This window comes from Podarcis bocagei (genome assembly GCF_964188305.1).
Source record: "Podarcis bocagei genome assembly, chromosome: 12".
In the NCBI taxonomy this organism is placed as follows: Eukaryota; Metazoa; Chordata; class Lepidosauria; order Squamata; family Lacertidae; genus Podarcis; species Podarcis bocagei.
The window spans coordinates 36,292,930-36,319,678 of record NC_138137.1 but is presented as its reverse complement, the minus strand read 5'-3'; the positions used below and the strand labels follow the sequence as shown (position 1 = coordinate 36,319,678).

Sequence of the window (26,749 nt, the reverse complement as noted above, 5' to 3'; positions counted from 1 at the left end):
CCCTTTGCAAAGCAGCAGGAGAAGCTAAATGGAGGAGAGCATGGTGGTAAGTTTGCTTGTGTCCCCATTATTTCATCTACACAATGTGCTGCCTTTAAAGAATAAAAAAAAAAACTGGCTGGGTTTGGTAGGTTTTACTGAAAAGTAACTTGCTTTGAAAATAGATGAGGGTTTTCCTCAGAAAGAAATGGAATATTACAGTCCCTCACCTTCTGAGCTTCCATGTTCCCCACACAGCCACTATTGGTCTGTTTGTCTTAACTGGGATGCTATTTGTTAATATGCAGTAACCATAAAGCAAAAATATAAAATACAAAATGTCTCCACAAACGCAGCCACAAAATATCTGGACATCTCAAAGCTGCTGCAAGTTAAAATGACTATTGACTGTGTTTGAACACAATAATTTCTCTTTGTTTATCAAGGTTGACAAAGTGTTTCAAATATATATTTCTGAGAGTTGTGAAACTGCACATATTTGCTTATTGTATATTTGAATCTTTATTTTCCTCCCAGAGCTCAAGGTTGTGTATTTTATTATCTCCATTCCCCTATTTCATCTTCACAACAGCCCTGTGGGTTGGTAGTTCAGACACCAAAGCTGTGAAACTGAACGTGCTTTTTTGCTTGTTGTTATTTATCAGCATTGGAAAACCTTTTGTTTTGCTGCAAATATCAGGACTAAGAAACGCTGCAGTTAAAGCAAGGAGGCTGCTCTTCTGGCTTACCTTACATGATCTGTGAATGACATTACATAAGAATATAAGAAAATTCTGGTGGACTAGGCCAATGGCCCATTTAGCCAAGCTTCCTGTCTTCACATTGACCAACCAGGTGCCTGAGAAGCCTGTAAGCAGGACCTGAAAGCAATAACACCCTCCCCTCCTGTAGTTTCTAGCAACTGGTTTTCAGAAATATACCTCCTCTGGTGGTGGGAGCAGAGCACAGCCTTCGTGGCTCATAGCCTCTGATAGGCTTTTCCTCCACAAATTTGTCTAATCCTCCATTAAAGACATTCAAGTTGGACTGAAACAGACCCCTCTTTGAAACACTGGAAAGCTGCTGCCTGCCAGGCATTGAGTTAGATGAACCAATGGTCTGGGTCAGTACTAGGCAGCTTCTTATGTTCCTGGTATTTGTTCAAAAGGAGCTCCCAAATAATTGTTTTAAGAACACAAGAAGAGCCTTCTGCATCAGGCCAGCGGCACATTTAGTCCAGCATCCTTGTTCTCATAGAGGCCAGCCAAATGTCTGTGGGAAGCACAAGATTTAGTACAATGCTGCTAAAAGGCCACTCAGTTCCATAACACATGGCAGCAGCCTGTTGATGGGCGCTTCCCCCTAACACACACACACACCTGAACCAAAAGGGATCATAAATGAACCCGCTGGAAAAAGTTAGATGCTTCCATACAAAATAACAGAGTTCCCATCTTAAGATAAGAATGCAAGTGCATGGAAGCATCTGAACCCACAAGAACTCTACATAAGAGTGATGTTCTTGATAGATGGTTACTTCCTTCCCATCAGTGGAAATTGACAGCTGCAGCTATAACCTTTTCAGCACTCTTCTTTCAGTGGGAAACGGGGGACCTTCTCTCTCTCTCTCTCTCTCTCTCTCTCTCTCTCTCTCTCTCTCTCTGAATTACGGAGCTATTCAAGATTAGGAGGCTTTGTGGGCAAAATGGGGCAGTGGTTTGGGGAGCATTCTTTTGGGGGGATCACACATGGGGAGAAAAGGGGGGAACCATCTAATTCTCTACTCTGACGTTGATCGGCACCTGCCGAAACCTTTTTCCATGCTTTTATTATTTTTAAGGAGAATAATCTTGTAATAAGGGGGTGGGGGCTACATCTGGAGAGAGTTAAATGCTGTGGCTTTGAGACAGCTGGAATGCCGGCAACACGGAAGCTCCTTGTATACAGCGATGTTGTTTTCTTCGGGGAGATTGCAGAAAGGAGCTGTTTCGTTTCAGTGAAGCCAGATCTCGTGGAAATTCCATTGGCGAGTATGTGAGAGCGTGGCAGAATACAAATCTGCTTTCTTTGGTCCCCTGGTGCATCTTCTTTGAGTTCCAGTTCTGCCACGTGCCACTGCTACGTTGCCCATGAAGAACAGATGTGAGGGTGGGGGTGGGGATATGGAATTAAACAATCCAACTGATTTTAATTAGGCTGAAATAATAAACTATCATCCTTCAAATCAAGAATGATGGATACACTCAAGCTGCGTGGAGAAAGTTGTCTTCAGCCTGCTTGAAGGAGCCATGTTAGAATGGTCTCCTTACCCTCCCCCCCAAAACAATCACCTTTCCTACATACCTAAGGGATCCCAATAATCATGTGTGTGATCATTTTCCTCCAAGGAGCTCAAGGGTATACAGGGTTCTCCTCTCTGCATTTTATCCTCACAACAACCCTGTGAGGTAGATTAGGTTTTTGAAATACAATGACTGGCCCAAAGTCACCTCATGTGTGGTTTTGAACTCTGGTCTCCCAGCTCCTAGTCCAACACCCTAACCATTACACTGAACTGTGTAGGAACAGCAGCAGTGCATGCATGCAGCGGGGTCTTGCCAGTGGTGGTGCTGTGCTCATTCGGAAGGAAATGAAGCAGCAGCATGGTGTGAGGTACTGTGGGGTGTTTGCAGCCCAATAAGTGCAAATGCCTGTGGACTGCTACCCTGAAGCTCCCCCAATTTCACTATTGCTGCCTCCCCATATCCCAGCCCTATTCTGATTAGCACAACGTGTCACTGTCTCCTCCTCTCCCTCCACACAAAAAAACCTAAGAGAAAAAATCTTAACTGGGCAGGGGACAATCCCAAACTGTCCCAGTGAGGACTGAGCATGCAAAGTGGGCAATGACTGCTGAGCATCTGTTCCAGAGGAGCAGAAAACTAGAGATAGGGCAAACTGAATGGAGTATCCTAATGTTATGTACTAAGCTGAATAGGATCCAAAATGCAGCAGTTTGATTGGTCCTAGAATAATAGGATTCAGAATGTAGCAGTCTGATCGGTCCTAGAATAATAGGATTCAGAATGTAGCAGTCTGATTGATCCTAGAACAATAGGATTCAGAATGCAGCAGTCTGATTGGTCCACAGGAGCCACCCAATCCAGCTCCAGGTGGAAGTGAATCCGCAACCTGATTGGCCTACAGGAGAATCCTGGAATTAGCCAATCACGTGGGGCCCATTATGTAAATAATGTATATAAAGCAGACATTCTGGGGGAACTTCCATTCCTCCTCACCACTATGAGGTGCCTGGCAAGAACCTTGAATGGGAATAGTCCACACTGTAATGTTTTGTTCTCTGCGTGTGGGTCTTTACATGGCTCAGATGGCAAAAACATCCTGTACAAAAAAGGACTTCCATGTTTATTTGTGAGTATAAGATACTGAAAATGTGTCACAGGAAACGGGGATTGCTTTGATTAGGAATGAGAGAGAAAGTTCACATTTAAAGGCAAACATAGCTAATTCACACTATACAAAGCAGTAGACAAAGTGAAATACAGTACAAATACACACTTCTCAGCATTCTTCAAATGCAGTTCTCCTGCAAAGTAGTGTGTAAGTACAGAAATGCACATACTAGTGCCAAGTTTGTGTACATATGCATATATTAGTGAACATGGCAAACTAAAGTGCCTTAGGGTAGGGCAAGCTGCATACCAAAATGTGTGTATCAGGATAAATTTGCACTAAAATGCTAGTAGATTTTTATGAAACAGTTGTAGAAATGTAGAAAACTGGAAAAAAAAGACTAGGCAAATGAGAACCTGAGAGAACTGAAACTGACAATATTCTCCATTCCTAACTGTGATGCCCTGCTTATATGCACCCTTAGACATCTGGATGGCTGGTGTTGGAAACAGGACAATGGGCTAGATAAACCCTTGATCTGTTTCAGCAAGGAGCATCTCGATTAGGCTGGTTCACCATCCTCTCTCCACCACTCAGAAATCTGGAAACATCAATAACTAGCAAAACCAAAGGAGAAAAGCAACCCCAAAAGTGACCTAAATTGAAATTCACATTTTGGAGACGGAGTGGACGCACAGAGGCCGCCTGTGTGATAACCATCGTCTCAGGAACACACAAACTCGCAAAACATTAAAGCCCTGGCAAGTGTTTTAAGTGGTCTGCTCAATAAATGTGAACATCCTGGCCCACAATTATTTTCATAGGAAAATATTATTTGGCCAGAGGGAGGCGGTGGGGGAAACAGGCCTCGGGGATAAATATTGTTGGGTTGGAACAGGCCAGAAGGTAATCAGATATTTTATCAGGAGACAAGAAGATGGCAAAAGTTCACCCTCCCAGATGCTTGTAGGAAAGGGATTGTGCTCGCTAAATAATCCCAAATGGCTCCAGCAAGCCACATTCCATAGGGTGGGAGTGGGGAACTTCAGGCCTGGGGAGCAAATGCTGCCCCCTAGGCCTCTCTGTCTGGACTTCAGGACTCCCCTGGGCCATACCGCTCACCAGCTCTGCTCAGTCTCCTCTCCCGGGTCTTTGGCTGGCTGAGGTGTGTCCCTGAACTCTAATAAAGCCTCTTGCTTGCGTGGATTGGGAGACAGATCTAGAAGTATAAACAATTTTCAGAAGCTAGGCTTCCATTCCCCATCCACTGCTGGAATGCAGCCCCCAGAAGGTTGCTCACTAGGGAATGTGGCAATTGGGCTGTAGAAAAAGCTCTCCATCCCTGCCCTATAGAAATATGGAAATCCTTGAACCTCACATTTATTTATTTATTTAAGCTTTTCGAAATAGAAGCATACAGGTTCCATGTGGAATTCTTTGCATGCAGGTCAACAGAGAGGCCTCATCCAGCTGAGTTTATCTGAGATAAACGAAGCTTCCCATGGAGGCCGCATCATCCAGGAGCAAAAGATTGCTTGCTCTAAGGCCATAGCCTGAAATGCATTTTCCTGCTGCTCTGCTGGCATTATCCCGGATGGTGCAGATAGGAAAATGGAAACCCTTGTGCATTTTTTTTTTCCAGAGGCAGTGTTAGTAAATTTCAAAAATCCCACTTGTGGAGAGATCCGTGACTTGGAGCATGGGAGGCAGATTGAGAGTATATGGGTGAAAATTGTAGGAGGGGGAAAATGTTACGGAAAAGGAGCAATGCGGCAGCGAGCTGCAGCTGGCTGGAAAGCAAAACATGGTGGGAATGTTGGGACTGTACCGTGGGAACAAAGGGACAGTCTAATCACAGTGCTGAGCACCGGATTTAGCTCAGAGTGTAATTTGACCTGTACAGGAAGTACAGGAGGTGGAGTTTGTTTCTCTGCTGTTAGAGTTTGAAGAGAGCAGACGCGTTTCTCTGTAATGCTGCAAAGACAGAAATAAAGGCATGTAAATACATTTCTGTCTATCTCTTTCCCCTCCCTGGGGGGAGCAGGGAGCAGGGAAGAGTGGTGTGTCCTTCTCACGCTGAGGAGGATCGCCGATCGCGACCTAGCCTGTAACCTGCCGGGAAACGCAGACAGGGAGGTCAACAAGGAGATCAAGCCGGGTGCCTGGAGAGTGGCCAGTTTCTCCTGATAAGGCTTGAATTTCCAACAGAAACAACGGTAACCTTACTGTGGGTGTCTGCTATAGACCCCCAAGCCAGACTGAAGACTTGGATGGTGCCTTCCTAGAGCAGATTACCAAACAATTAAAAAGGAGGGATTTAATAGTCATGAGAGACTTCAGGTACCCTGATATCTGTTGCAACTCTGCCAAGAATGTAAGGTCCAACAAATTCCTCAGTTGCCTCACTGACTATTTCATTTCCCAGAATTTGGAAGAAGCAACAAGGGGGTCATCTCTCTGGGACATGGTCCTCACTAATGAGAGGAACTGATTGACAAAGTGAAAGTACTGGGAACCTTGGGAGGAAGCAATTTTGCTCTCTTGGATTTTGTTATACAGAGGCAAGGGGAAGTTGAGTGTAGTCAGACATGCACTCTGGACTTTAAGAAATTATTTCAAAAAAAGTTTAAGGAACTACTGGATGAGATCCCATGGTCAGAAATACTCAAAGAGAAGGGATGGAGGCTTCTTAAAGGTGAAATATTGAAGGCACAAAGGCAGGCAATCCCAAGAAGAAAGAAAAGTGGGAAGCACCTAAAGAAACTGGTGTGGCTACATAAGGAGCTTACAGATGAGCTGAGATGTAAAAATGTCATGTATAAGAAATGGAAGTATATACACAAGCAGCCAACACTTGCAAGGAGAAGGGTTCCCTTGCAGCTCTACAATTCTATGATTCTTTGTTAGTCTGCTGTGTATATCTCTCTACCCAGGAAGAAGGCTCTACTCAGGAGGAGGGAAAAGACCCACCTTCAACCAATTACCCATCAGAAGACCAGGTAGAGGAGGAGCTGCTTTAGCCTTACAGTCTCATGTAGACCTTTTATTGGGACTGGATCTATACAGGATTTAAAAAAAAAAAACACTACAGAAAAAACACTATAAAAGCTCTTAATGGAAAATCCCATTGGCTCTACAGTGCCATCTGGCGTCGCATGATTATAACTCAGTTATAATGATATAATTGATGAGCGTAGATGAGTCTCGGGTTAACAGCTCTCCTCCAACAGCCATTAAAAGGTGGGGTATGTATGTATGTATGTATGAGTAAATAAAGAACATTGTTATTTTAAAAAACAATACTTTGAGTTCCAGACCAGGGTGGCACAGACGTGCCTTTCCAGGTTCAGCCAGAAAGCATGCATGCTGATATAGATTGCCAAAGTCCTCATCCGCCTGTGTCAACGTACTGGGCTTCAACCATTGCCTGTTGAAGTTTGGCTATTGTCCTTCCCCAAATCTGCAAAGCCTGGCTCCATCATCTGTTCATCAAAATCCATCTTTTCCAGAGTTGGGCAGAATCCCTATTCCGTAACTGAACCATCCATAGATCCTGGCTGATGTCCTGAAGTAGCTGGAAGGCTGCATTGGGATATCCAAAGATTCATCCTGGCCTGGAAAGACAGGAAGCAGTCTGGAAAGGAGAACTTGTATGGGGTTTGGCTTTACCTTTGCATGGTGATCCAGGTAATTAAACTCTCCTGCCTCTTCAGTCTTTCCGAGTTCAGCAGGACACAGCGCAGCAGGAGAAATGGATGGTTTTAAGACAGTATGATAGATAGCTGCTTTTTCTAACCATTTTATTAATATCATAATAATAATAATAATAATAATAATAATAATAATAATAATAATAATAATTTTATTTACACCCTGCCCTTCCCAGTTCAAAAACCGGGCTCAGGGCGGCTAACAACAAATTTAAAACACTTAATTATAAAAGCAGCATAAAATACAGTATTAAAACATGAACAATAAAAATCAAAATTCAAAAATCAATTTAGGGGAAATAAGCATTAGATAATCCCCAGGGCTAGCTGGCTGAATTGGTCCTACTTGGGCCAGTGAGGAGGCCAGGGGAGAATTAGATGTGGGGTCTCAGAGCAGGTGATCTTCATAAATGGGGAGGGGGAGGGAAGAGAAGGGAAATAAAAGATCAGGCTGAATTCAAATTAAAGGCCAGGCGGAATAGCTCTGACTTACAGGCCCGACAGAAGTAGGTTAAATCCTGAAGGGCCCTAGTCTCATGGGACAGAGCATTCCACCAGGTCGGAGCCATCACTGAAAAGGCCCTGGCCCTGGTGGAAGATAGTCTGACTTCCTTAGGGCCCGGGACCTCTAAACTATGGTTATTCATGGACCTTAAGGTCCTCTGCGGGGCATACCAGGAGAGGCGGTCCCATAGATACGAGGGCCCTAAGCCACAAAGGGCTTTAAAGGTCAAGACCAGCACCTTGATCCTGACCCTATACTCCACCGGGAGCCAGTGCAACTGGTAAAGCACTGGGTGAATATGCTCCCATGGCAGGGACCCCATGAGGAGCCTCGCTGCAGCATTCTGCACCCGCTAGAGTTTGTGGGACAGTTTCAAGGGCAGCCCCGCGTAGAGCAAATTACAGTAGTCAAGCCTGGAGGTGACCCGTCGCATGGATTACTGTGACCAGTTCGGGGCGGGAAAGGTAAGGGACCAACTGCTTAATGCTGCAAAGATGGCAAAATGTCGCCTTAGCTGTTGCTGTAACCTGCTGTAACCATTATATCATCTATGATGACAACATAGTAGTAGACCCTGATGGAATTCATACATAATCATCTTTGATTATGTAAAAAGAGAATAGCTACAGAGAATATATTGTTGCATTGTGTGTTGCACACACACACACACACACACACACACACGCACACACGTGCAGATATTTATTTTTCTTACCACCTGTGATTCCTACTACTAGTATGATGGTAACAAGATGCGGTATGAGTTAGGGATAGGGAGAAAATTTATCCCGTTCACATTTAAAGGAGAACGTAACCTAGCTCACACTTTCTGAAAAAAATGCACACTGAGGGCTGTCCTTCAAAACTTACGCATCTGAATTTTGCAATGCAGTTCTCCAGCCAATATGTGCAAAACTGGGGTAAAGTATGCATATAAGTGCATATGTTAGTGAAAATAAGATGCAAAATGCATTATACTGATGAAAATTTATTTGCAAAAAAGTGTATACAGTGGTACCTCGGGTTACATACGCTTCAGGTTACAGACTCCGCTAACCCAGAAATAGTACCTCGGGTTAAGAACTTTGCTTCAGGATGAGAACAGAAATCGTGCTCTGGCGGCGCAGTGGCAGCAGGAGGCCCCATTAGCTAAAGTGGTGCTTCAGGTTAAGAACAGTTTCAGGTTAAGAATAGACCTCCGGGACGAATTAAGTACTTAACCCGATGTACCACTGTATTAGGGAAGCAGTGCACTAAAATGCTTATGATTTTTCAGGAGGTCTTTTTAAATAAAAAAAATCATGATATGATATGCAAATGGCTTGGGGGGTATTGGTTTGTTTTTGTTCTTTTTTATTATGTATTTTGTGTGCTCATTTTGCACTTTTATGTTGTGAACCACCCTGTGACCTTCAGGTGAAGGGCAGTGTACAAATTAAATAAATAATAATAATAAATGCATTACATTAAGTAAAAGTGCTTTCAACATGCATATATTAAAGCAAAAAATGTGTATGAAAGTGGCATATATTAGGATAAATGTGCTTGAAAATGCATATTAATATTTGACACTGGTGCTTTTTTTAAAAAAAACATCAAACTAATTCAGAGATGGAGTGATCTGAAGAAAAAGTTGGAAAAATGAGAAGACACGAAAGCATTAATTGATTGATTTGACCATCCTTGTTTTGTACCTATTCATTTCCTGTGAGGCCAGCGAATCTCTAGAAGGAGCACAGTAAACATCCAATACAGATTAGTATCCGCAGCAATGCACAAGGGAAGACCCCGACTCCCCCATGGAGGAATCTGTTTTCACAGCAGAATGGAGTGACTTTGTAGGATGGTTTCCTGTTGAGTTCATAGTCTGTGCAGGGTGTTGGGGCAAGGAAGTTAGCTCTGCAGCTTTGCTTTTAGTTTTGACCATAAATGTCTCTCCAAACCTGGACAAAAGTAAAAGGGAAAAAATGTGTCATGAAAAATGAGGGAAGATAAGATTTCTTTTTTTAAAAAATTATTTATTTCCAAAAGATGGGAGAAATACTCCCTCCTGCAAAGTGTCAGCAGCGGGACATCTGCATTATGTTGGTTTCTTGCAACAATCTATTCTGTCTAACATCCGTGTGAGACAATTAAAGGTAATAAATCATAAAGCCTTTCTTGGTTTTAAAGATCCCAGATGCTCTGAAAGACATAAAAATCTAGATGTCTCATCCCACCTTAGATTTTGTGTCAGCACTTGGCAGATTTAAGTTTGAAAAGATAGCAGAGGTCCTTTAAATGCCAACAGAGCAGGTTTTCTCAGATTAGTCATAATACCAGTGGAAATGTGGGTTTGGGGGGGGCAGTTGAAGGATAGGCATGTATATAACATTTACGGTACTCTTGACTGATGAGCTCTTTTATGCATACATTTCCCAAAAAAGAAATCCTCTTTTTTCAAAAATCAAATCGTAAATTGCAAGATAGCTGTATAGAAAAGGCTTAAGGAAAGTCAGAATTGCTGGTTAATGTTTATTCATTCCTTCTCTAGGGCATGTTTCATAAAAGACTGCATCTGTACTGGAAGCAGCTTACAGTAAAATATCACACACAATCTCACATACCCAAATAAAGTGCATTTTAACATTATGAAAGGCAAATGAACGATTAAATGTTTCTGCACTTCCTGTATGCATTCTATTAATACCCTCATGGAATTGCAGAGTTGGAAGGGACCCTGAGGGTCATTTAATCCAATCCTCAGCAATGCAGGGATCTCAAAGCATTCGTAACAAATGGCCACCCAACCTCTACTTAAAAGCCTCCAAGTAAGGAAAGTCCACCACCTCTCATGGGGAGGGGGGGTCTGTTGTGGTCAAACAGTTCTTACTGTCAAAAAGTTCTTCCTGATGTTTACAGTGGTACCTTGGGTTACATACGCTTCAGGTTACAGACTCCACTAACCCAGAAATAGTACCTTGGGTTAAGAACTTTGCTTCAGGATGAGAACAGAAATCATGCTCCCGCGGTGCGGCGGCAGCAGGAGGCCCCATTAGCTAAAGTGGTGCTTCAGGTTAAGAACAGTTTCAGGTTAAGAACGGACCTCCGGAACGAATTAAGTTCTTAACCCGAGGTAGTTTATTTTCTTGTAACTTGAATCCATTGGTTTGGGTTCTAGCCTCCAGAGAAAAAAACAAGCTTGCTCCATCCTCCATGTGACAGCCTTTTAGATATTAGAAGATGGCTATCATATCTCCTCTCAGTCTCCTCTTTTCCAGGCTAAATATACCCAGCTCCTTCAACTGTTCCTCATAAGGTTTGGTTTCCCCCCTTTGGTTATCTTGGTCACTCTCCACTGCACACATTCCAACTGGCCAATATCCTTCTTAAATTGGGCGCAGCTCATCAGGCCTAGAGATTTGAATTCATTTCAAGTAGTTTAGTGTTCCGGGAATGGATTCCAGTGCTGCCAGACCCCAATTCCACTGGGGGAAATGGATTTCAGTGGGGAGGAGAGGAGAGGGAAGTTCCATTACATGAGTGGAAGGCCGCTTGCTTAATGTTGGCTATAGTCTAATTGAATTTACTTAGGTTATACATAGGATTGTGTTGTAATTTATTGTATTTTTAAAATGTAGATTTGTGGAACTCGCCAGTGTAGCGTAGTGGCTAGTATGGTGGACTAGGACCTGGGAGACCAGGGTTCAAATCTCCACTCCACCTTGGGCCAGCCACTCAGTCTCACCCTAATCTACCTCACAGGGTTGTTGAGAGAATGCTGCACTAGACTGCATCCTTGGCGAGTTGGCAACCACTTTATCACTGTGGCCCTACTTAAACTTGCAGATGCAGTCGCAGAGATGGTCGCCTGCATTTACAGCTGAGTTCCCACAAGCTTTCCTCCATACCTCTGTCCCCCTATGTGCATGAGAGCACTGAGGAATTTGGCTGTGCAAAACAGCTCCTTTTGCCTCACAGGGCAGAGGGGGCCCCAAAGCCCTCCAGGAAGCATATCTTAGATGCATGTTTGAGAACATCAAGCGGGAACTGATTGTAAGCCCTGGAGCACAAAACCTATTGATTTAGCCACATGGGGTTTCTGAACCAAATTGTTCCCAAATGCTGATCTTTCTTCTACCCACTCATAAAGAGTTAAAGACATTTCCCACATGTTAGAGGGAACTCAAGGACACTGAGGGAGAGAGAGAGAGAGAGAGAGAGAGAGAGAGAGAGAGAGAGAGAGAGAGAGAGAGAGAGAGAGAGAGAGAGAGAGGGAGAGGGAGAGGGAGAGAGAGAGACCCTCTCAGAGCTTTTCAGAAATGTTTTCTCCCTTGGAAAATTCTAGTAAACAAAATAATTGCAATAATAAAAGAAATATTCTCTTCATTCTCCTTTTGATGGGAGATGGAGCTTCGTGATATAAATGTGAGTTGCATATAATATGCCATTAAAACTGTTTTACATTCTCTTGCAAGTTCCAGCAAATATGTCCACTTTACACACAAAGAGAGGAATTTCTGAGGCTTGCATTGTTGACTCTTTCCATATGGAATATGTATAAATGTGTAAAGAAACCCATATATGTTTCATTTTGACTTGGGACACAAGAAACAACTCACAATTGAGCTTACAGGAGATGGATGTTGATGTGTTCCGTGCAGATTATTAGTGCTCTTTGGCTCTGAAACAACCTCAGCTTAGGTCATAGCCAAGGACAAAAATAGCCCATAAAATATGGCATGTCCTCACCAGGCCCATTTATCTTATGAGCATCAGGTTGCTGCATTTACTGTAGCATAAATGCCTGGTTTCAAAGATGAGAGAGGAAGAAACGCTCCTAGTGAAATCAATACGTATTTGCAAATAAAAAGAAAAAAGGTCTTGATAAATTTGCCAGTGTGAATTAGAAACTCAATTTGCAGTAGATGTAAGCCTCTTTTTTCCTCCCACTGTTTGATGAATTTGTGGGGGAAGGAATCAGGGTAGTTGCTGCTGCTGCTCCCACTCCTGGCCTCCATGAGCTCAGCTGATGTTTTACAGAGCTTACACATGCACAACAGCATACAAATGGAGAGTGCTGTAGGGACAAGTGAAGAGAGAAACCTGCTTCCAGTTTTATGGACAACTTGTACTCATGCATACAACTCATTCAAACCTTCAAGTGACTTCATGGAAGCCAGGATCCTGTGGTCCATCTTGGCCAGCATCCTGTTCCGACACTGACTGTGGGAAACCTGCAAACAGGACCGAAGTACAAGAGCATACCCCGCACATGTCCCGGGGGGGAAATGGGACGTCCTGTTTTCTCATGTGAGGGCACAGTGACCATTTCGTAGGCCGCCACTGTTTCCTACAGGAGTGAGTTCCACAGCTGAACTATGTGCTGAATGGAAGTCCAAAAGTTCCAATTTCATGAGGGAAGGAGAAAAACCTTTCTCTGGACACTTTCTCTGTGCCATGCATCATTTTTGCAAACTTCTATTATGCCCCCAATCAGTCCTGACTGCAGCAATTCACCCAAAGTGAAGCTTTCATCTCCCACTGATTTAAACAGGAGAGACTGGTGGGAATTTGTCTGGATTGTGCCCGGGCTGCACCTGGATTGTGCCCGGGCTGCACCTCTTGAAGCATAAACTCTTGTGATTCACCGCAGGACAAACAATGTGAGAGCCATGTGTATGCTGCTACCTGGTGGCCCAGCAGCTCAAATGTTGCTTTCTAGGTTGCCTTTTGTCCCTCTTCTCCCGCCTGATTATCTTCAGCACTATTCCCTTTGAGACAAAGATCACAGCTTCTTATGTTTCTGCATGGCTCTTAGCACAATGGGACTTGGTCTTGATTACAGTCTGCAGCAGGGTCAAGAATATAAAGGCACAATGCGAAACAGGCACAATAGCTGGAGTCTAGGGCCCGCTGAGAAGATGGCTTGTAAAGTCCAGGATCTGAGCCTCTGAGAGTGATTTTTATGTCCTCAATTACAAGAAGAGAAGAGTTGTTATTCAAAGCTGTTGCCCCAGAGGACAGGAAAACAAAGAGGAAGGTATGTGTGGGACCTGCTGACCTCAATCAATTGCCTGCTTTCTTGGATAGCAGCAGCATCCCTGAAATCGAAACCCACCCTCCAAAATCCAACTGACTTCCTGTCACCAGAACTTGGGGCAGAAGGTCAAGATGAGAGGTGCAGAGTCATGAGAATGTTACCCAAAGACACCTCCTTAAATTAAAATAAGAAAAGAGAAATCCACAGGATGTGTTTTCTTTGCTAGGTTATTTACAGAGCAAAAAGATAACATGGCGGCGAATGGGTTTCGAGCTTTTCCAAAGCGTTTTTAATCTATTAAAGGAGCTGAAATGCTCTTATCCGAAAGCGATCTGAGCTGCCTCTACTTTCTGTGTTCTGTACTGTGGCATAGCGAAGAGAGAACAGCAAGGAGCTCAGCTCCAGGGCTGTCTCTAGAAGAGAGAAATGGTGATGTCATGCCAGAGCACCACGGCAATTGATAGAACCTCCTTGCTCTGGTGGTAAATGGATCAGGTGATAACGAGGCTTTCAAGTTTGTGGCAGATGAGCATTGGGTGAATGTGGAGAGTACGGAAATTAAACAAGAAGACACTCGATAGCTCTTTCGGTTTCTTAGATGGGGTTCCTGCTTCACTGTTTCGCTCTTCACTGTTAGAAATGCTAACAATCTTGCATAGAAAGACTAACTGAAAGGCTAAAGATTGTGTTTCAGCTGGCTTGAGATCTTTTGTTAAATCTCTTTTACACAGTGAATTTATTCTATAAACATCTATTCAGTGAAAGTCTTTGATCCTAATAAATTTGAAATTGTGTCCTGCATTGGGGCAGGGGCGGGATGTATGTGACTATAGATCAACACAGCCACTTGCATATTTTTTTTACTTTGAGAGGGGCTTGTCAGGATGAATTCCTGCACTTCCAAATTTACCACTACACCACTCATTCTGTAATGTCCGTACATAATCTTGACATTAAAGGAAGTAACTCTTTATTCTAATTCAGATCCCCAAACACCCTGTTGAACATTGTAGCTGCCATGCTAGGCACACTTAGCTGGGAATAAGTTCATTCTGAGTAGACATCTGAGTAGCTTCTGAGTAGCTATGCATAGGGATACACTGTAAATTAACATGCCTTGAATTAGCTAGAGGAAGCTACATTTTCACCTCACCCATTCATAAGCTAAACCAGGCTGAAAGCCCATTTATACATTTTTTTTTAATAGATAGATGCTTAAAATAAATAAAATTCTAGATGTTTGGCACAAGCTTTTGCCTGATGAGGTGCCTCGTATAGCTCAATACCTTCTGAAGTGAAACAAGAGTTGGTGCTCTCAAAACAATCTCTGCCTGCTACCCGTTTTTCTCCAGAATAAGAATATGCATTCTCCTTCACAAGGAAAAGGGACGCGGGTGGTGCTGTGGGTTAAACCACAGAGTCTAGGACTTGCCAATCAGAAGGTTGGGGGTTCGAATCCCCGCGACGGGGTGAGCTCCCGTTGCTCGGTCCCTGCTCCTGCCAACCTAGCAGTTCGAAAGCACATCAAAGTGCAAGTAGATAAATAGGTACCGCTCCGGCGGGAATGTAAACGGCGTTTCCGTGCACTGCTCTGGTTCACCAGAAGTGGCTTAGTCATGCTGGCCACATGACCTGGAAGCTGTACGCCGGCTCCCTCAGCCAATAAAGCGAGATGAGCGCCGCAACCCCAGAGTTGGTCAAGACTGGACCTAATGGTCAGGGGTCCCTTTACCTTTACCTTCACAAGGAAAATGTCCTTTGCTTAATTCAAAGACACTTAATTGCCATGACAAAATCAGCACGCATTACCAAACTCTGAGGTAAGGACAAATCCCAAATGTTTTTACTGGGCTGTGAAGAGTGGGAGATGTTATCCTACCCATTAAAGATTTGGATATTAACCTGAAAACTGCAATCCTGGCCATAGTCTACCAGGTTTAAATCTGCCTCATACTAAGGATCTGCCTCATGCTAAGACAGACCATTGGTCAACCTAGTTTAGATTGGGGCATTTCCCAAACCTACTTGGAGTTGCCAGGGATTGAACCCAAGACCTTCTATTTTCAAAAACATGTTTGCCAAGCATCTGAGATCAATGTGACAGGCAATACAGAGGTGGCATTACTTTCATTTTGTTTATTTTAATTTTTGGTAAATAGACGGAGCAGTTTTTCATATTCCAGTTATTTGACACAAACCTAAAAGACTGCACCAGTATATAAAATTAAAGATATCCATGACCACTAGTTACTCTGTCATCTTATTGGCTGGCACAAAGTAAAGATAGCATGGAAAAGCCATTAACTTAATATATTAAGCAGTTTAGCAACCATTTTATCTGTGGAAAGTTTCGTTGCCTGTAAAGGAATCTGAAATGATTGTGAAACTAGACAATTCTTAGTAGTCCTCCAAGGATCAAGCTGCCAGAAAATCCCTATCTTCTGCTAAACTCTCTTAACTTCATTATTTGTGATGAGCTGGAAAGAAATATGACCAGTCGTTTTCAGATATTGGGTGTGTGTGTGTAGTTTTTATAGGTACAGTATAAAATTTTAATACATCAAGATAGGATGGTGACATATTCTGAGATTTAGAAAGAATTAAACAAAACAAATCCCTCTTGGTTTGAGTAGTTTAGGTACCATTAAGCAGGTACTTAAATATTAAGTGCTGATTAAGCAAGCTGACAGGTTAATAACAAAGACTAGGGACTGTCTATTATCAAATATTTGTAAAACGCTTTTACAATATGATTCAGGACTGCAACAGATAAAGGACAACTATGCACAAGATATAGGCAGAATTATCCCTGTTAAGTTGTGGGTGAACATATCAGACGACACAGCGATTCTTCAAACAGCTCTTGTTTATTCACAGGCCAGAACAGAACTGAACTGAAGGGTTCAGCCAGCCTGCTTATATAGAGCTCCACTACAACGCAACAGTAACAATTTTCTGTAACTAGCCAATCACTGAACGTCACTTTCAATTCCTTATTTGCATATGTGGCCCTGAGTGAAAACTATCTACAGTATCCCCCTGCTGGCGCAGGGTGAGAACTTCAGTACATAACAATCCCAATGGATATCTAGGAGACTATATGGGACATGATGCGTAGATTTTCTTTAAATTTCATGTTAAGAGGAGATTGCTACACAGTAGTGTTGAAATAATAACTCTCACTTGTAATAATAAAGTAAATATTTTATTTCCATATGTTGGAAAGAAATGGAAATGCAAGATTATCACATTACTACTTACTCTCACATTACTAATTACTCTCAGCACCCTTAACAATCTACAGTTCCCATAATTCTTTGGAGCAGCATGGGGATGGGACCAGCAGGGACTACAATGGCAGGGGTGGGGCCAGAGTCCATGACCCTACTCTCTCTTCACAAAAAGAAACACCCAAATAGGTCTTAATTTAGGCTGCAATCTTTGAATGCAGACCTGGGGGGTAAGTCCCATTGTACACAGTGGAAATTGCTTCTGGCAAACATGCAGAGGATTGTACTGCTGTTACGGATCCAACCCACTGTGTTAACCCTGAGCTCTTCAGTGGAAATGATCAGGATTTCCTCTACATATAGTCTTCTACACACACACCAAACTTGAGTATGGATCCTGTTTTCATATTGGATACCTGTAAGTCAACAGAGAATGCATGCCCTTAAGGCTATGGGTTGCATCCCATGCTGGTCCTACTCAGAGCAGACCTGTTGAAATTATAGATCTAGCTAATTTAGGTTCATTAATTTCAGTGGATCTCCCTCAAGTGGGACTAGCTTTGGATACAATCCAAAGTGCTCCTGGAGCTTCCAAAGGTTAGAATTTGTCGTTCTGCTTGGACTTGACCCTGAAGGTCCTCTCTCTGGGACCATGACAATGTCAAGTTCCCATGCTTGGTACCACAGAACACAAAGCAGACACTTAATATAATATGACACCTATCTTCCTACTTTAGCAGCTGAGATACAATTCCAAATGAATGGAGTGCAGCTGCTGATAAACACACAGTCTGCACACTGCAGACACCTCATCTTGAGAACCTCTGGAAATAATCAAGAAACCTGAAGTACTCCATGCCTTTATATCAAAACGGCAAAGGCTTAGCATTACTGACAGCCATCTACTAGAGGTGCCTACATAATTTCTGTGGCTCAAATAGCTGAGACAGGTCTGTCTGAGCAGATTTGACTGAGGGTTACGACTGCGACTCGGAACTAATGTGTATGGATGAGGGAAGAGTCAAACATGAAATCATTCTGATCAAAGGGAGATTTCTTCAAGGGAAGGTCAGTCCACCCCCCCCCCAAAAAAAAAGAACAACAAAAAAACCCAAAATGAGGATTGAAAACAGGCTCCTTCGCAGACATGGGTTCTTTCATGCACCACATTTCTCAGGAACAACTAATCTACATAAAGCATAAAAAGAAACTCACTGGTTCAGTTTCATATCTCATATTGTATTCTGTATGTATACTGGTAGCCAGTCAGATGCTTCTGGGATGCTGACAAGCAGAGTGTCAAGAAAACAGCCCTCCTGGTGTTTCTCCCATCATCTGGTACTCACAGCGGCACTGCTTTTGAACAAGGACATTGGTGGCTTTGGTACACACTGGGGGAAAACCATAGCTCAGTGGGAGAGCATATGCTTTGCATTCAAAAGATCCCAGGTTTAATCCCCAGCAGCTCCTGGGAGGGCTGGGAAAGGCTCTGGTCTGAAACTCCAGGGAACTGCCTCTAGTCTGCGTAGATCAGATTTCCCTAAGCAAGTGCCCTCCATATGTTATTGGACTACAACTCCCATCATCCCTGACCACTGTCCAGGCTGACTGGGGCTGCTGGGAACTGGAGGGCAATAAGTGAGGGCAGCCTACTGCAAACACTACTGAGACAGATGGAGTAATGGCCTGGCTTGATATAAGGCGAGTTCTGATGGGCTGTATCAAACACTACAGATTCAGAAGCTGAGCTTGTACAATGGGTTTTCCCCTCTCTTGAAGTCTCCCCACATCACAACTCTCTCTAGGGGTTTGGGAGGCCTATTCAATATTGGTGCAAATTTCCTGCACTAAATTTTGGGTGTTCCCCACTTCACCCATTGCAGCTCTGGGTGGCATAGCCCAGAGTGCCTCTAACCCTATGAAGAGCCTTTTTAGGGGCAGCAAGGGGGAAGGGGGAAGCTGAGGCTCCAATACTTTGGCCACCTCATGAGAAGAGAAGACTCCCTGGAAAAGACCCTGATGCTGGGAAAGATGGAGGGCACAAGGAGAAGGGGACGACAGAGGACGAGATGGTTGGACAGTGTTCTCGAAGCTACCAGCATGAGTTTGACCAAGCTGCGGGAGGCAGTGGAAGACAGGAGTGCCTGGCGTGCTCTGGTCCATGGGGTCACGAAGAGTCGGACACGACTAAACAACTAAACAACAACAACATGCAATGTTGGATGCCACTTAATGTGGCACTTCACAGAAACACAAAAGCACGTCTCTCAATTCTGCAGTACACTTCTCCAACCAAGTAATCTGTGCAAAAGTGGATATGCTAATGTGCATTAAAAGGCACATTTTGTTGGAAATATATTGGGGGGAAATTGCTTTGCAATAATGTGCACATTGGGAGAAAATTGCACTAAAATGATGATGATTTCTCATGTGGGCTGAAAAATAAATAAAATCACAATCTGATGTAGAAACCTGGAGAATGGAATTTAAGACCAGAAAAGTGAGAAGTGGAAAGAAACTGAAATGGATATATGCACCCATGCCAAAAACCTTTGCTCCACCCAGGGGTATAGCAAGGGGGTGCAGTAGGTGCAGGCCGCCCTGGGTGTCCCCACCGAGGGGGGTGACAAAATGGTGGGTGACACTCATTGTGGGGCCTGCAGCGTGCCCAAGCCACACATCTCTCCTGGGAGTGATGCGGTGGCTTGAGCACCCGCAGGCTCCTCGCTTGCCCCAAACAGTCCGTCCGCGGCCTCCCCCTCAGCTGCAGGGCACCTGAGAGGGAAGAGGTAGGCAGACTCATCGGAGGCCCCGCAGTGCCCCCATGGGCGGTTGGCCCTGCCCCAGGCGCCCAATCGGCTTGCTCCGCCACTGGTTCCACCCACTTTTGCCTCTGGCCCTGTGCACCACTGAAATGTGGCCCCTGGAAGGCTGCCCTTAGTCTGCAAAAAGGTTCCGCATCCCCACCATAGAGGGAAATTGATCATGAGGCTGCAGCCAGTGTAGAACTGGGCTGGTACCAAAGTCCAGCAGCCCAATGGGTCTGCTTGGATTACAGGTGAAACTGCTGTTCTAACCCTAAAGCAGTGTTTCCCAAACGTTTTTGGGCAACGGCACACCTGTTTACCGGAAAAAAATCTCGCGGCACACCACCATTAAAGCCCCGCCCCGTGACGTCAGCGCGCAGCGTCACGCCGGGAGGGATGCACAAAAGTGAAAGTTTTTTCCCTCCCCCTTGCCGGGGTGGGAGGAGGCAGCAGAGCGAGGGACTGAGGGACGGCGGCAGCTGAGGCGGCGGCGGCTGTTGTGGTGGTGGCGGCGATAGCGGGCGGAGGAGGGGGCGGCGGCGGGGCTTGAGGAGCCGTCGCCGGGAGTTGCTGCTGCTGCTGTTGCTGCTGCTGCCCGGACATGCCGGCCTCCTCCTCCTCCGCTGTCTCGCGCTCCTCCCTTTTGCGCGCGCTGCCCCGCCGCTCGGCACCACCACCGCGGAGCCGCCCCCGGCTCGACGCGGATCCTCGCCGCCGCCGCCTCTCGCCGCCCGACTCGCCCGCCTCCCTCCCACGGCACACCAGCCGATGTCTCACGGCACAGTAGTGTGCCGCGGAACACCGGTTGGGAAACACTGCCCTAAAGCACCGTTCCTTCTGCCTCAAGAGATAAATGGTGTTGTTCGTTCTTAATGGAGAGAACGGCGAGTTTCCTCAGGCATTGCGAGCGCTGCGTGATTAGTATAACAAATGTTGCGTTTCAGACATATACACAATGGGCAAAGGGTAATCTTTGGGTGCACTGCAGGAAGATAGCAGCGAGCGGATATAGCATGATAGGAAACGGCATGTCTGTGAAACAGTTCATTTGTCTCCGTCCATACAAAGGAGTAGGGATATGTGGCCTGCGTACGTCAGGGATCACTCGCCCACAGATGACAACCCAGATAAGAACTGCAGTGGCGATAAAAACATAAAATGAGTTTATGTAGACAAAGCCCGAGGCCCAGATAATGTGCATCCACGAAGCTGTGACGGCTTAGACAGTGAGGAACCTTTTAATGGCATTTTTAAAAGTGCACTAGATTTGAGGGAAGAGGTCCCAAAGATTACAGAGCAGCAAGATTGATTTGAATACATGTTAACGGGCCTCGAGGCAGGAAACTATAAACTAGCAAATGTAACATTGTTTGCAAAGAAACCTGGAAACTATTTAAAGTGGTTTGTCCAAAGGAAGAACACCTGGAGAGTAAGCAGTTTAATATATATAACTTGTGGGTTTTTCTTTTTAAAAATAAAAAAAAGTCGCTCCTGTTGCGGGCAATTTCTTGTCTTGGACATTTAAAGCTTAACAGTATACCGATATGCTACAGTTAATTGTGGAAAGCAGAGGCTTTGCCCAATGCAAATTTGTGCACTTTGCTGAACTGTTCAAAATGTGTTTTCATCGCCATGGTGACAGGGGAAGTGTTTATTTGTGAATGTACTTCCCATCTGTACACACAGGGGACTGCAGATCCAGTATGAAAAAATGAGGCCTAAAGGTACTCTGTAGCTCGCATGAATCCTGGGACACTCACTCACTGGTCAGTGAAGAGAGCACTGAAGGAGCATGTATTCATTATAGAATCATAGAATCATAGAGTTGGAAGAGACCACAAGGGCCATCGAGTCCAACCCCCTGTCAAGCAGGAAACACCATCAGAGCACTCCTGACATATGGTTGTCAAGCCTCTGCTTAAAGACCTCCAAAGTAGGAGACTCCACCACACTCCTTGGCAGCAAATTCCACTGTCGAACAGCTCTTACTGTCAGGAAGTTCTTCCTAATGTTTAGGTGGAATCTTCTTTCTTGTAGTTTGGATCCATTGCTCCGTGTCCGCTTCTCTGGAGCAGCAGAAAACAACCTTTCTCCCTCCTCTATGTGACATCCTTTTATATATTTGAACATGGCTATCATATCACCCCTTAACCTCCTCTTCTCCAGGCTAAACATGCCCAGCTCCCTTAACCGTTCCTCATAAGGCATCGTTTCCAGGCCTTTGACCATTTTGGTTGCCCTCCTCTGGACACGTTCCAGTTTGTCAGTGTCCTTCTTGAATTGTGGTGCCCAGAACTGGACACAGTACTCCAGGTGAGGTCTGACCAGAGCAGAATACAGTGGCACTATTACTTCCCTTGATCTAGATGCTATACTCCTATTGATACAGCCCAGAATTGCATTGGCTTTTTTTATGGATTCCTTCTTCTGGAACAGATTTTGCATCAATACATCCTGCACAAATACATATCCCAATGGATTTAATACGGTTTGCATACGCACACATGCAGACACACAAGTATTCCTATGTGACGAAAGGTGAATGTTGAGATTGGATAGAGAAATCCTTAGGCTATGGGATTATGAAATGGCAAACAAAATGAGCAAGGACAGACGCAATGATACAAATTCCTCAGTTGTATTCAGGCCTTCTGAATGGGACTCAAGAAAACATGCAAACAGGGCAGAGTGTACCCAGCCTCACTACCTCCACCTCATTATCAGCCAGTGGCGTAGCGTGGGGGGTGCAGGGGGGGCCCGGCCGCACCGGGCGCAACATCTGGGGGTTAGGGTTAGGGGGCGCAAATCCACAGGTTAGGGGGCACAAATCCACGGGTTAGGGGGCGCAAATTACTTGCCTTGCCCCGGGTGCTGACAACCCACGCTACGCCACTGTTATCAGCAGTGTGGGTTCAAGGGTGATGTTAGCAGCAGGGAAGCCTCTTGTAGTCACCCTGAGGAATCAGGGTTCAAAAATGGGTTAGAGTGTCCATGAATGCAGGAGGACCTTCCCACAGCAGGCAGCCTTGAAGGTGGAGGGGCAGTAGGGCACTACCAGCGCACCCACGGATAATCTTCCCTTCTGCTGTGTTTCTTTAAACCTGATTCAGACCACCAGAGAACGGCTCATGAGAGAGAGAGAGAGAGAGAGAGAGAGAGAGAGAGAGAGAGAGAGAATCATTGAGGAAGGACAGAGCAAGGACTTCTATCCACCACCAGGGGTGCCAACTCCAGGGGACCCTGTCTCCTGTGAGCCTTTCCAACAGAGGATTGCTCTATGGCACAGAGTACCTTGCTTTTATTTATGTGAATTCCATCTAAAACCATTTGCCAGTGTGGTGTAGTGGTTAATAGCGGTAGACTCGTAATCTGGTGAACCGGGTTCACTTCCCCGCTCCTCCACATGCAGCTGCTGGGTGACCTTGGGCCAGTCACACTTCTCTGAAGTCTCTCAACCCCACTCACCTCACAGAGTGTTTGTTATGGGGGAGGAAGGGAAAGGAGAATGTTAGCCGCTTCGGGTAGTGATAAAGCAGGATATCAAAAACTCCTCTTCTTCTCCACATTTCCTGCCTGTCTAGGTAGAGATCCCATTTCACTCAGATTTCCCCCTAAGTCTTGCAGGGCTTTCCTCTCCCTTGATCCTCGCAGGCTCCCTCCCCAGCCTGCTCAGATCCCCGGCTCTCCCGACGCTGTTCGCTCCATCTTCTTTGCCAACACAGCCCAGGGCTGGCTGCCCTGTGGCTTCAGCATCAGCAGGTGGTGGCTGGATGCCATAGGGCAAAGGAGCAAGATCAAAGGGAGGTCAATCCCTGACCGTACATTGCAGATAACATCTGAAGTCAGCAGCTCCGTCTCTGAAGGATGTCATGTTGGAAGAGCAAAGAGCGCTATATGAGTTCTGGATCCTTCTCGCCTTTCACCAGTCTGGATGCCGGAGGCTGGACGCCAACAAAGAAAGAAAGAAACACACCATTTTCTTATGGAAATATATTACCCAGGAGGACGGAAACCAAACTGGTAAAACGCTTACAGTAGTATTACTAAAACATTGCTGCATTGTCATTAGCTCAGCAATGCATTTCCAGAAGGACTCTTTTAATGGAGTAAAAGGAATTGTCCAAATATTTAGGGGCAGCTATAGACTTGCAGGGGGAGGGCATTTTTCAGCATGAAAGCTGCATTTCCTTCTGGATTTCGCTCTTGGGGGGTGCACATGCAAATCATGGGGAGGTTGAGAGGCAAATATATACACAGCAGCAAATGAGATTTTTCCCTTTTTACAATAGGATAGTTTCTTCTCTCCCCCCCCCCACCCCAACCTGGAAGGCTTCATTTGATCTCCGAGATTCCCCATTCCTGTTATAGACAACCACATATGATGCAGAACGTTCACAGCTTTCAGGGTATTTTCACATACCCCACAAGTGTCCTGGAAAAACCAGGGTATCCCATCCCCCTCCCCCACGCCAAGAACACGGCAGCCCTTTTGCCCTTTTGCCTGATTTTGTGCTGGAATCTCCCCCCCCCCCGTGCTTTTTTCTGGGGTTGTGATCTTACGTGGCTCCCCAAAACGCACATTTTTAGATGACATGAGATCATGCGCCCCCCCAAAAAAATATCCATCTTTTGGGCTCTATGGTCTCACACAGGTCACATGACTTGCGCAGGAGCACAGACGGGAAGACGCATGTCCCAGTTTTGGGACTCCATAGCATTTATTTCATAATTGATTTTGTTATTTGTTGTTGTTGTTGTTTTGTATTTCAAAATTGATTTTGCAAATAGCTGCACTTATTCTTCCAAGTGTCTTTCTGGCATCAGTTCAAGACCTTAACCTTTGAAGGCCTCAACAGCTTGGAACTGGGGTGGAATTCAGCATCATACGATTACAGATGATCCTTCAGCGCAAGCATTTCTGCCTCCCCCCCCCCCCCAGTGCACTGTTCTGGGGGTTCTCCTCTCCAGATTTGGGTGAGGCACGCAGGGGGAGAAGAGTGAGGAAAGCCCAGTTGTGTTAGTGGGAGTCTTTGTGATGGCTTCCGCTAGCACACTGAGATAGATGCATCGGGTCCCTGGACACATGAAAGAACCACGTTCCCCAGCATGAATGTCTCCAAAGCCCTATCAGGATTCTCCCAGCAAATTAAATCAGGTGATTGGCAGCCATCTCAGGAACTGAACCTCCATTTAAGGAATGCACTTTCCTGACAATTAATCAGGAGGCAAATTTAAGTGATTTTGTTCACTGAGGCTTTTACCAGTTCCTAGAATTTGTAATGGTACACTTTTACTGCTGCCACTATTTTGAATGTTGATGGCATTGTTTAAAATTATCCTATGCTTTTAAGGTTTGTTTGGGTTTCTTTAGATCATCTTACTTATGGACTTGTACCCCTGCTGCCATTTGCTGCTGTACTTTTATTGGCTTTTTTATTGACGTTTAATGTTTGATGTCAGCCACTCAGAAAACTCTGGTTTTTATGGGGCAGCACAGAAATGATGTCGTTGGGTTTGGTTTTGGGGTTGTTTTTTTAAGTGCTGCTATTTTTTGTCTTCTTGCTGGTCTCGGCTTTTGTACATTAATTTGTGCAACTGTCGATTTTTATAGACAGACAATCAATATTTCAAATAAAAAAATACTAACCAAATTCTCTACTACAATTTCCCATCCCCACATAATGGATAATATGACCAGCCTTGCTGTGGGAATATTGCCATTGTGGCCACTTACGGCTGTACTTAAACATTTGCACACATCAGAGCTGGCAGATAGAACACACAACAGCCAGGTGATCACATCTCCTCTTACTAAGCCAAGATATGCACAAAACCCTTACTCACATGCACAACTTCTTTGCTTCTCCCTTCACTGCAACCTGCAATTAAACCAGGAAGTCTCTAATTTACTATAGCTTCCTGTTGCAGCTTAACTGAGAAACTATGGCTATCATCATTGGAACAAGCCGGGATATTAAACCAACTTCAAACAATTTGTAATATCCTGACTTGTTCTAAAACTGGCAACCATAGTTTCTTGTTTCGAATGAAACAGGAAACTATGGTTAATAAAAAGGCTTCCTGGTTTAGTTGTGCACTCCAGCAAATGGGGGAGCAAAGGGATTCTGTGTGTGAACAGAGGGCTACATCATAGCCAGATATGTTGATCTAAGTCCAAATGTAACCAGTCAGTCTGGAACTTTGGAATCCCTCAAATGGTGGAACAATGCGTGGCAAGGGCACAGCTTTGCAGCTTTACTGTGGGATAAGTGTTCCAGTGCTGTGATAGGATATTAGGCAAGAGCTAGCAACTATGGATTCCTTGAACGCAATGGCTGGTTCACACGTGCATTTGCATTGCTTCTTTCTCAGCATTCGATGACAGTCAGCTGAAAGTGGCAGTGAGGTCGTAGCCTTGCATTAATGAAGGACACATTATGAAGTCTTTGTTGCCTGCGGATATTAGACTCGCCCAATCTCCCTTGGAGGTTCTTTGTTCTTAATGAAAGAAATCACACACAACTAAGTTCACTGATATGAATCTCTACCTTTCACTATTATTTCCTTTGTCTCTGTTCCCAAAGACTGTAAAATTAATCTCTCTGGGAAGCTGAGAAAGAAAAGGAACACAGAATTTGAAAGACAGCTTTCAAGTAGAGTAGCCGATTCTTAACTCCATGCCTGAACTTTATAGAGAACGTTGTGTTGTTCTTCCATCCACAATAGCCATGTGCAACATTAGATGGGGAAATATCTTTCTCGCGGAATAAGCAGGTAAAGACTCTCCATCTCTACATAGCCATTTTCCCCTCTTCCGTTGGACTTCAATTTCGTTACATATTCAAACTCCACATAGGAGCCACAACTGAAAGTACTGTACTTGAAACTGCAAGCTATAACATTTAACATTTTAGTGCCATCTATAGGAAAAGGAAGGAACGACTGCAAGGACCATGATATCTTGTTGCCTACAATTGCTATGAAATGGTGGTGGTGGTGGTCCTGTTTTTAAGCAAGTTATATCTGTGTGATATTACCCATCTTTTGATTTGCATGTATTTATGAGAGTTTCCCTGGTGATTATGAGCCAGATGATCCCACAA

At 44.6% G+C, this 26,749-nt stretch overlaps 1 long non-coding RNA gene across 1 annotated transcript; it reads left to right on the top strand.

Annotated features, from left to right (window-relative positions):
• LOC308569324 lies at positions 1 to 26,118 on the top strand. The gene is made up of 3 exons (XR_014000669.1): positions 1 to 46; positions 23,476 to 23,666; positions 26,019 to 26,118. It is a non-coding gene; the product is annotated as an uncharacterized lncRNA (long non-coding RNA).
• The last annotated feature ends 631 nt before the right edge of the window (positions 26,119 to 26,749 follow it).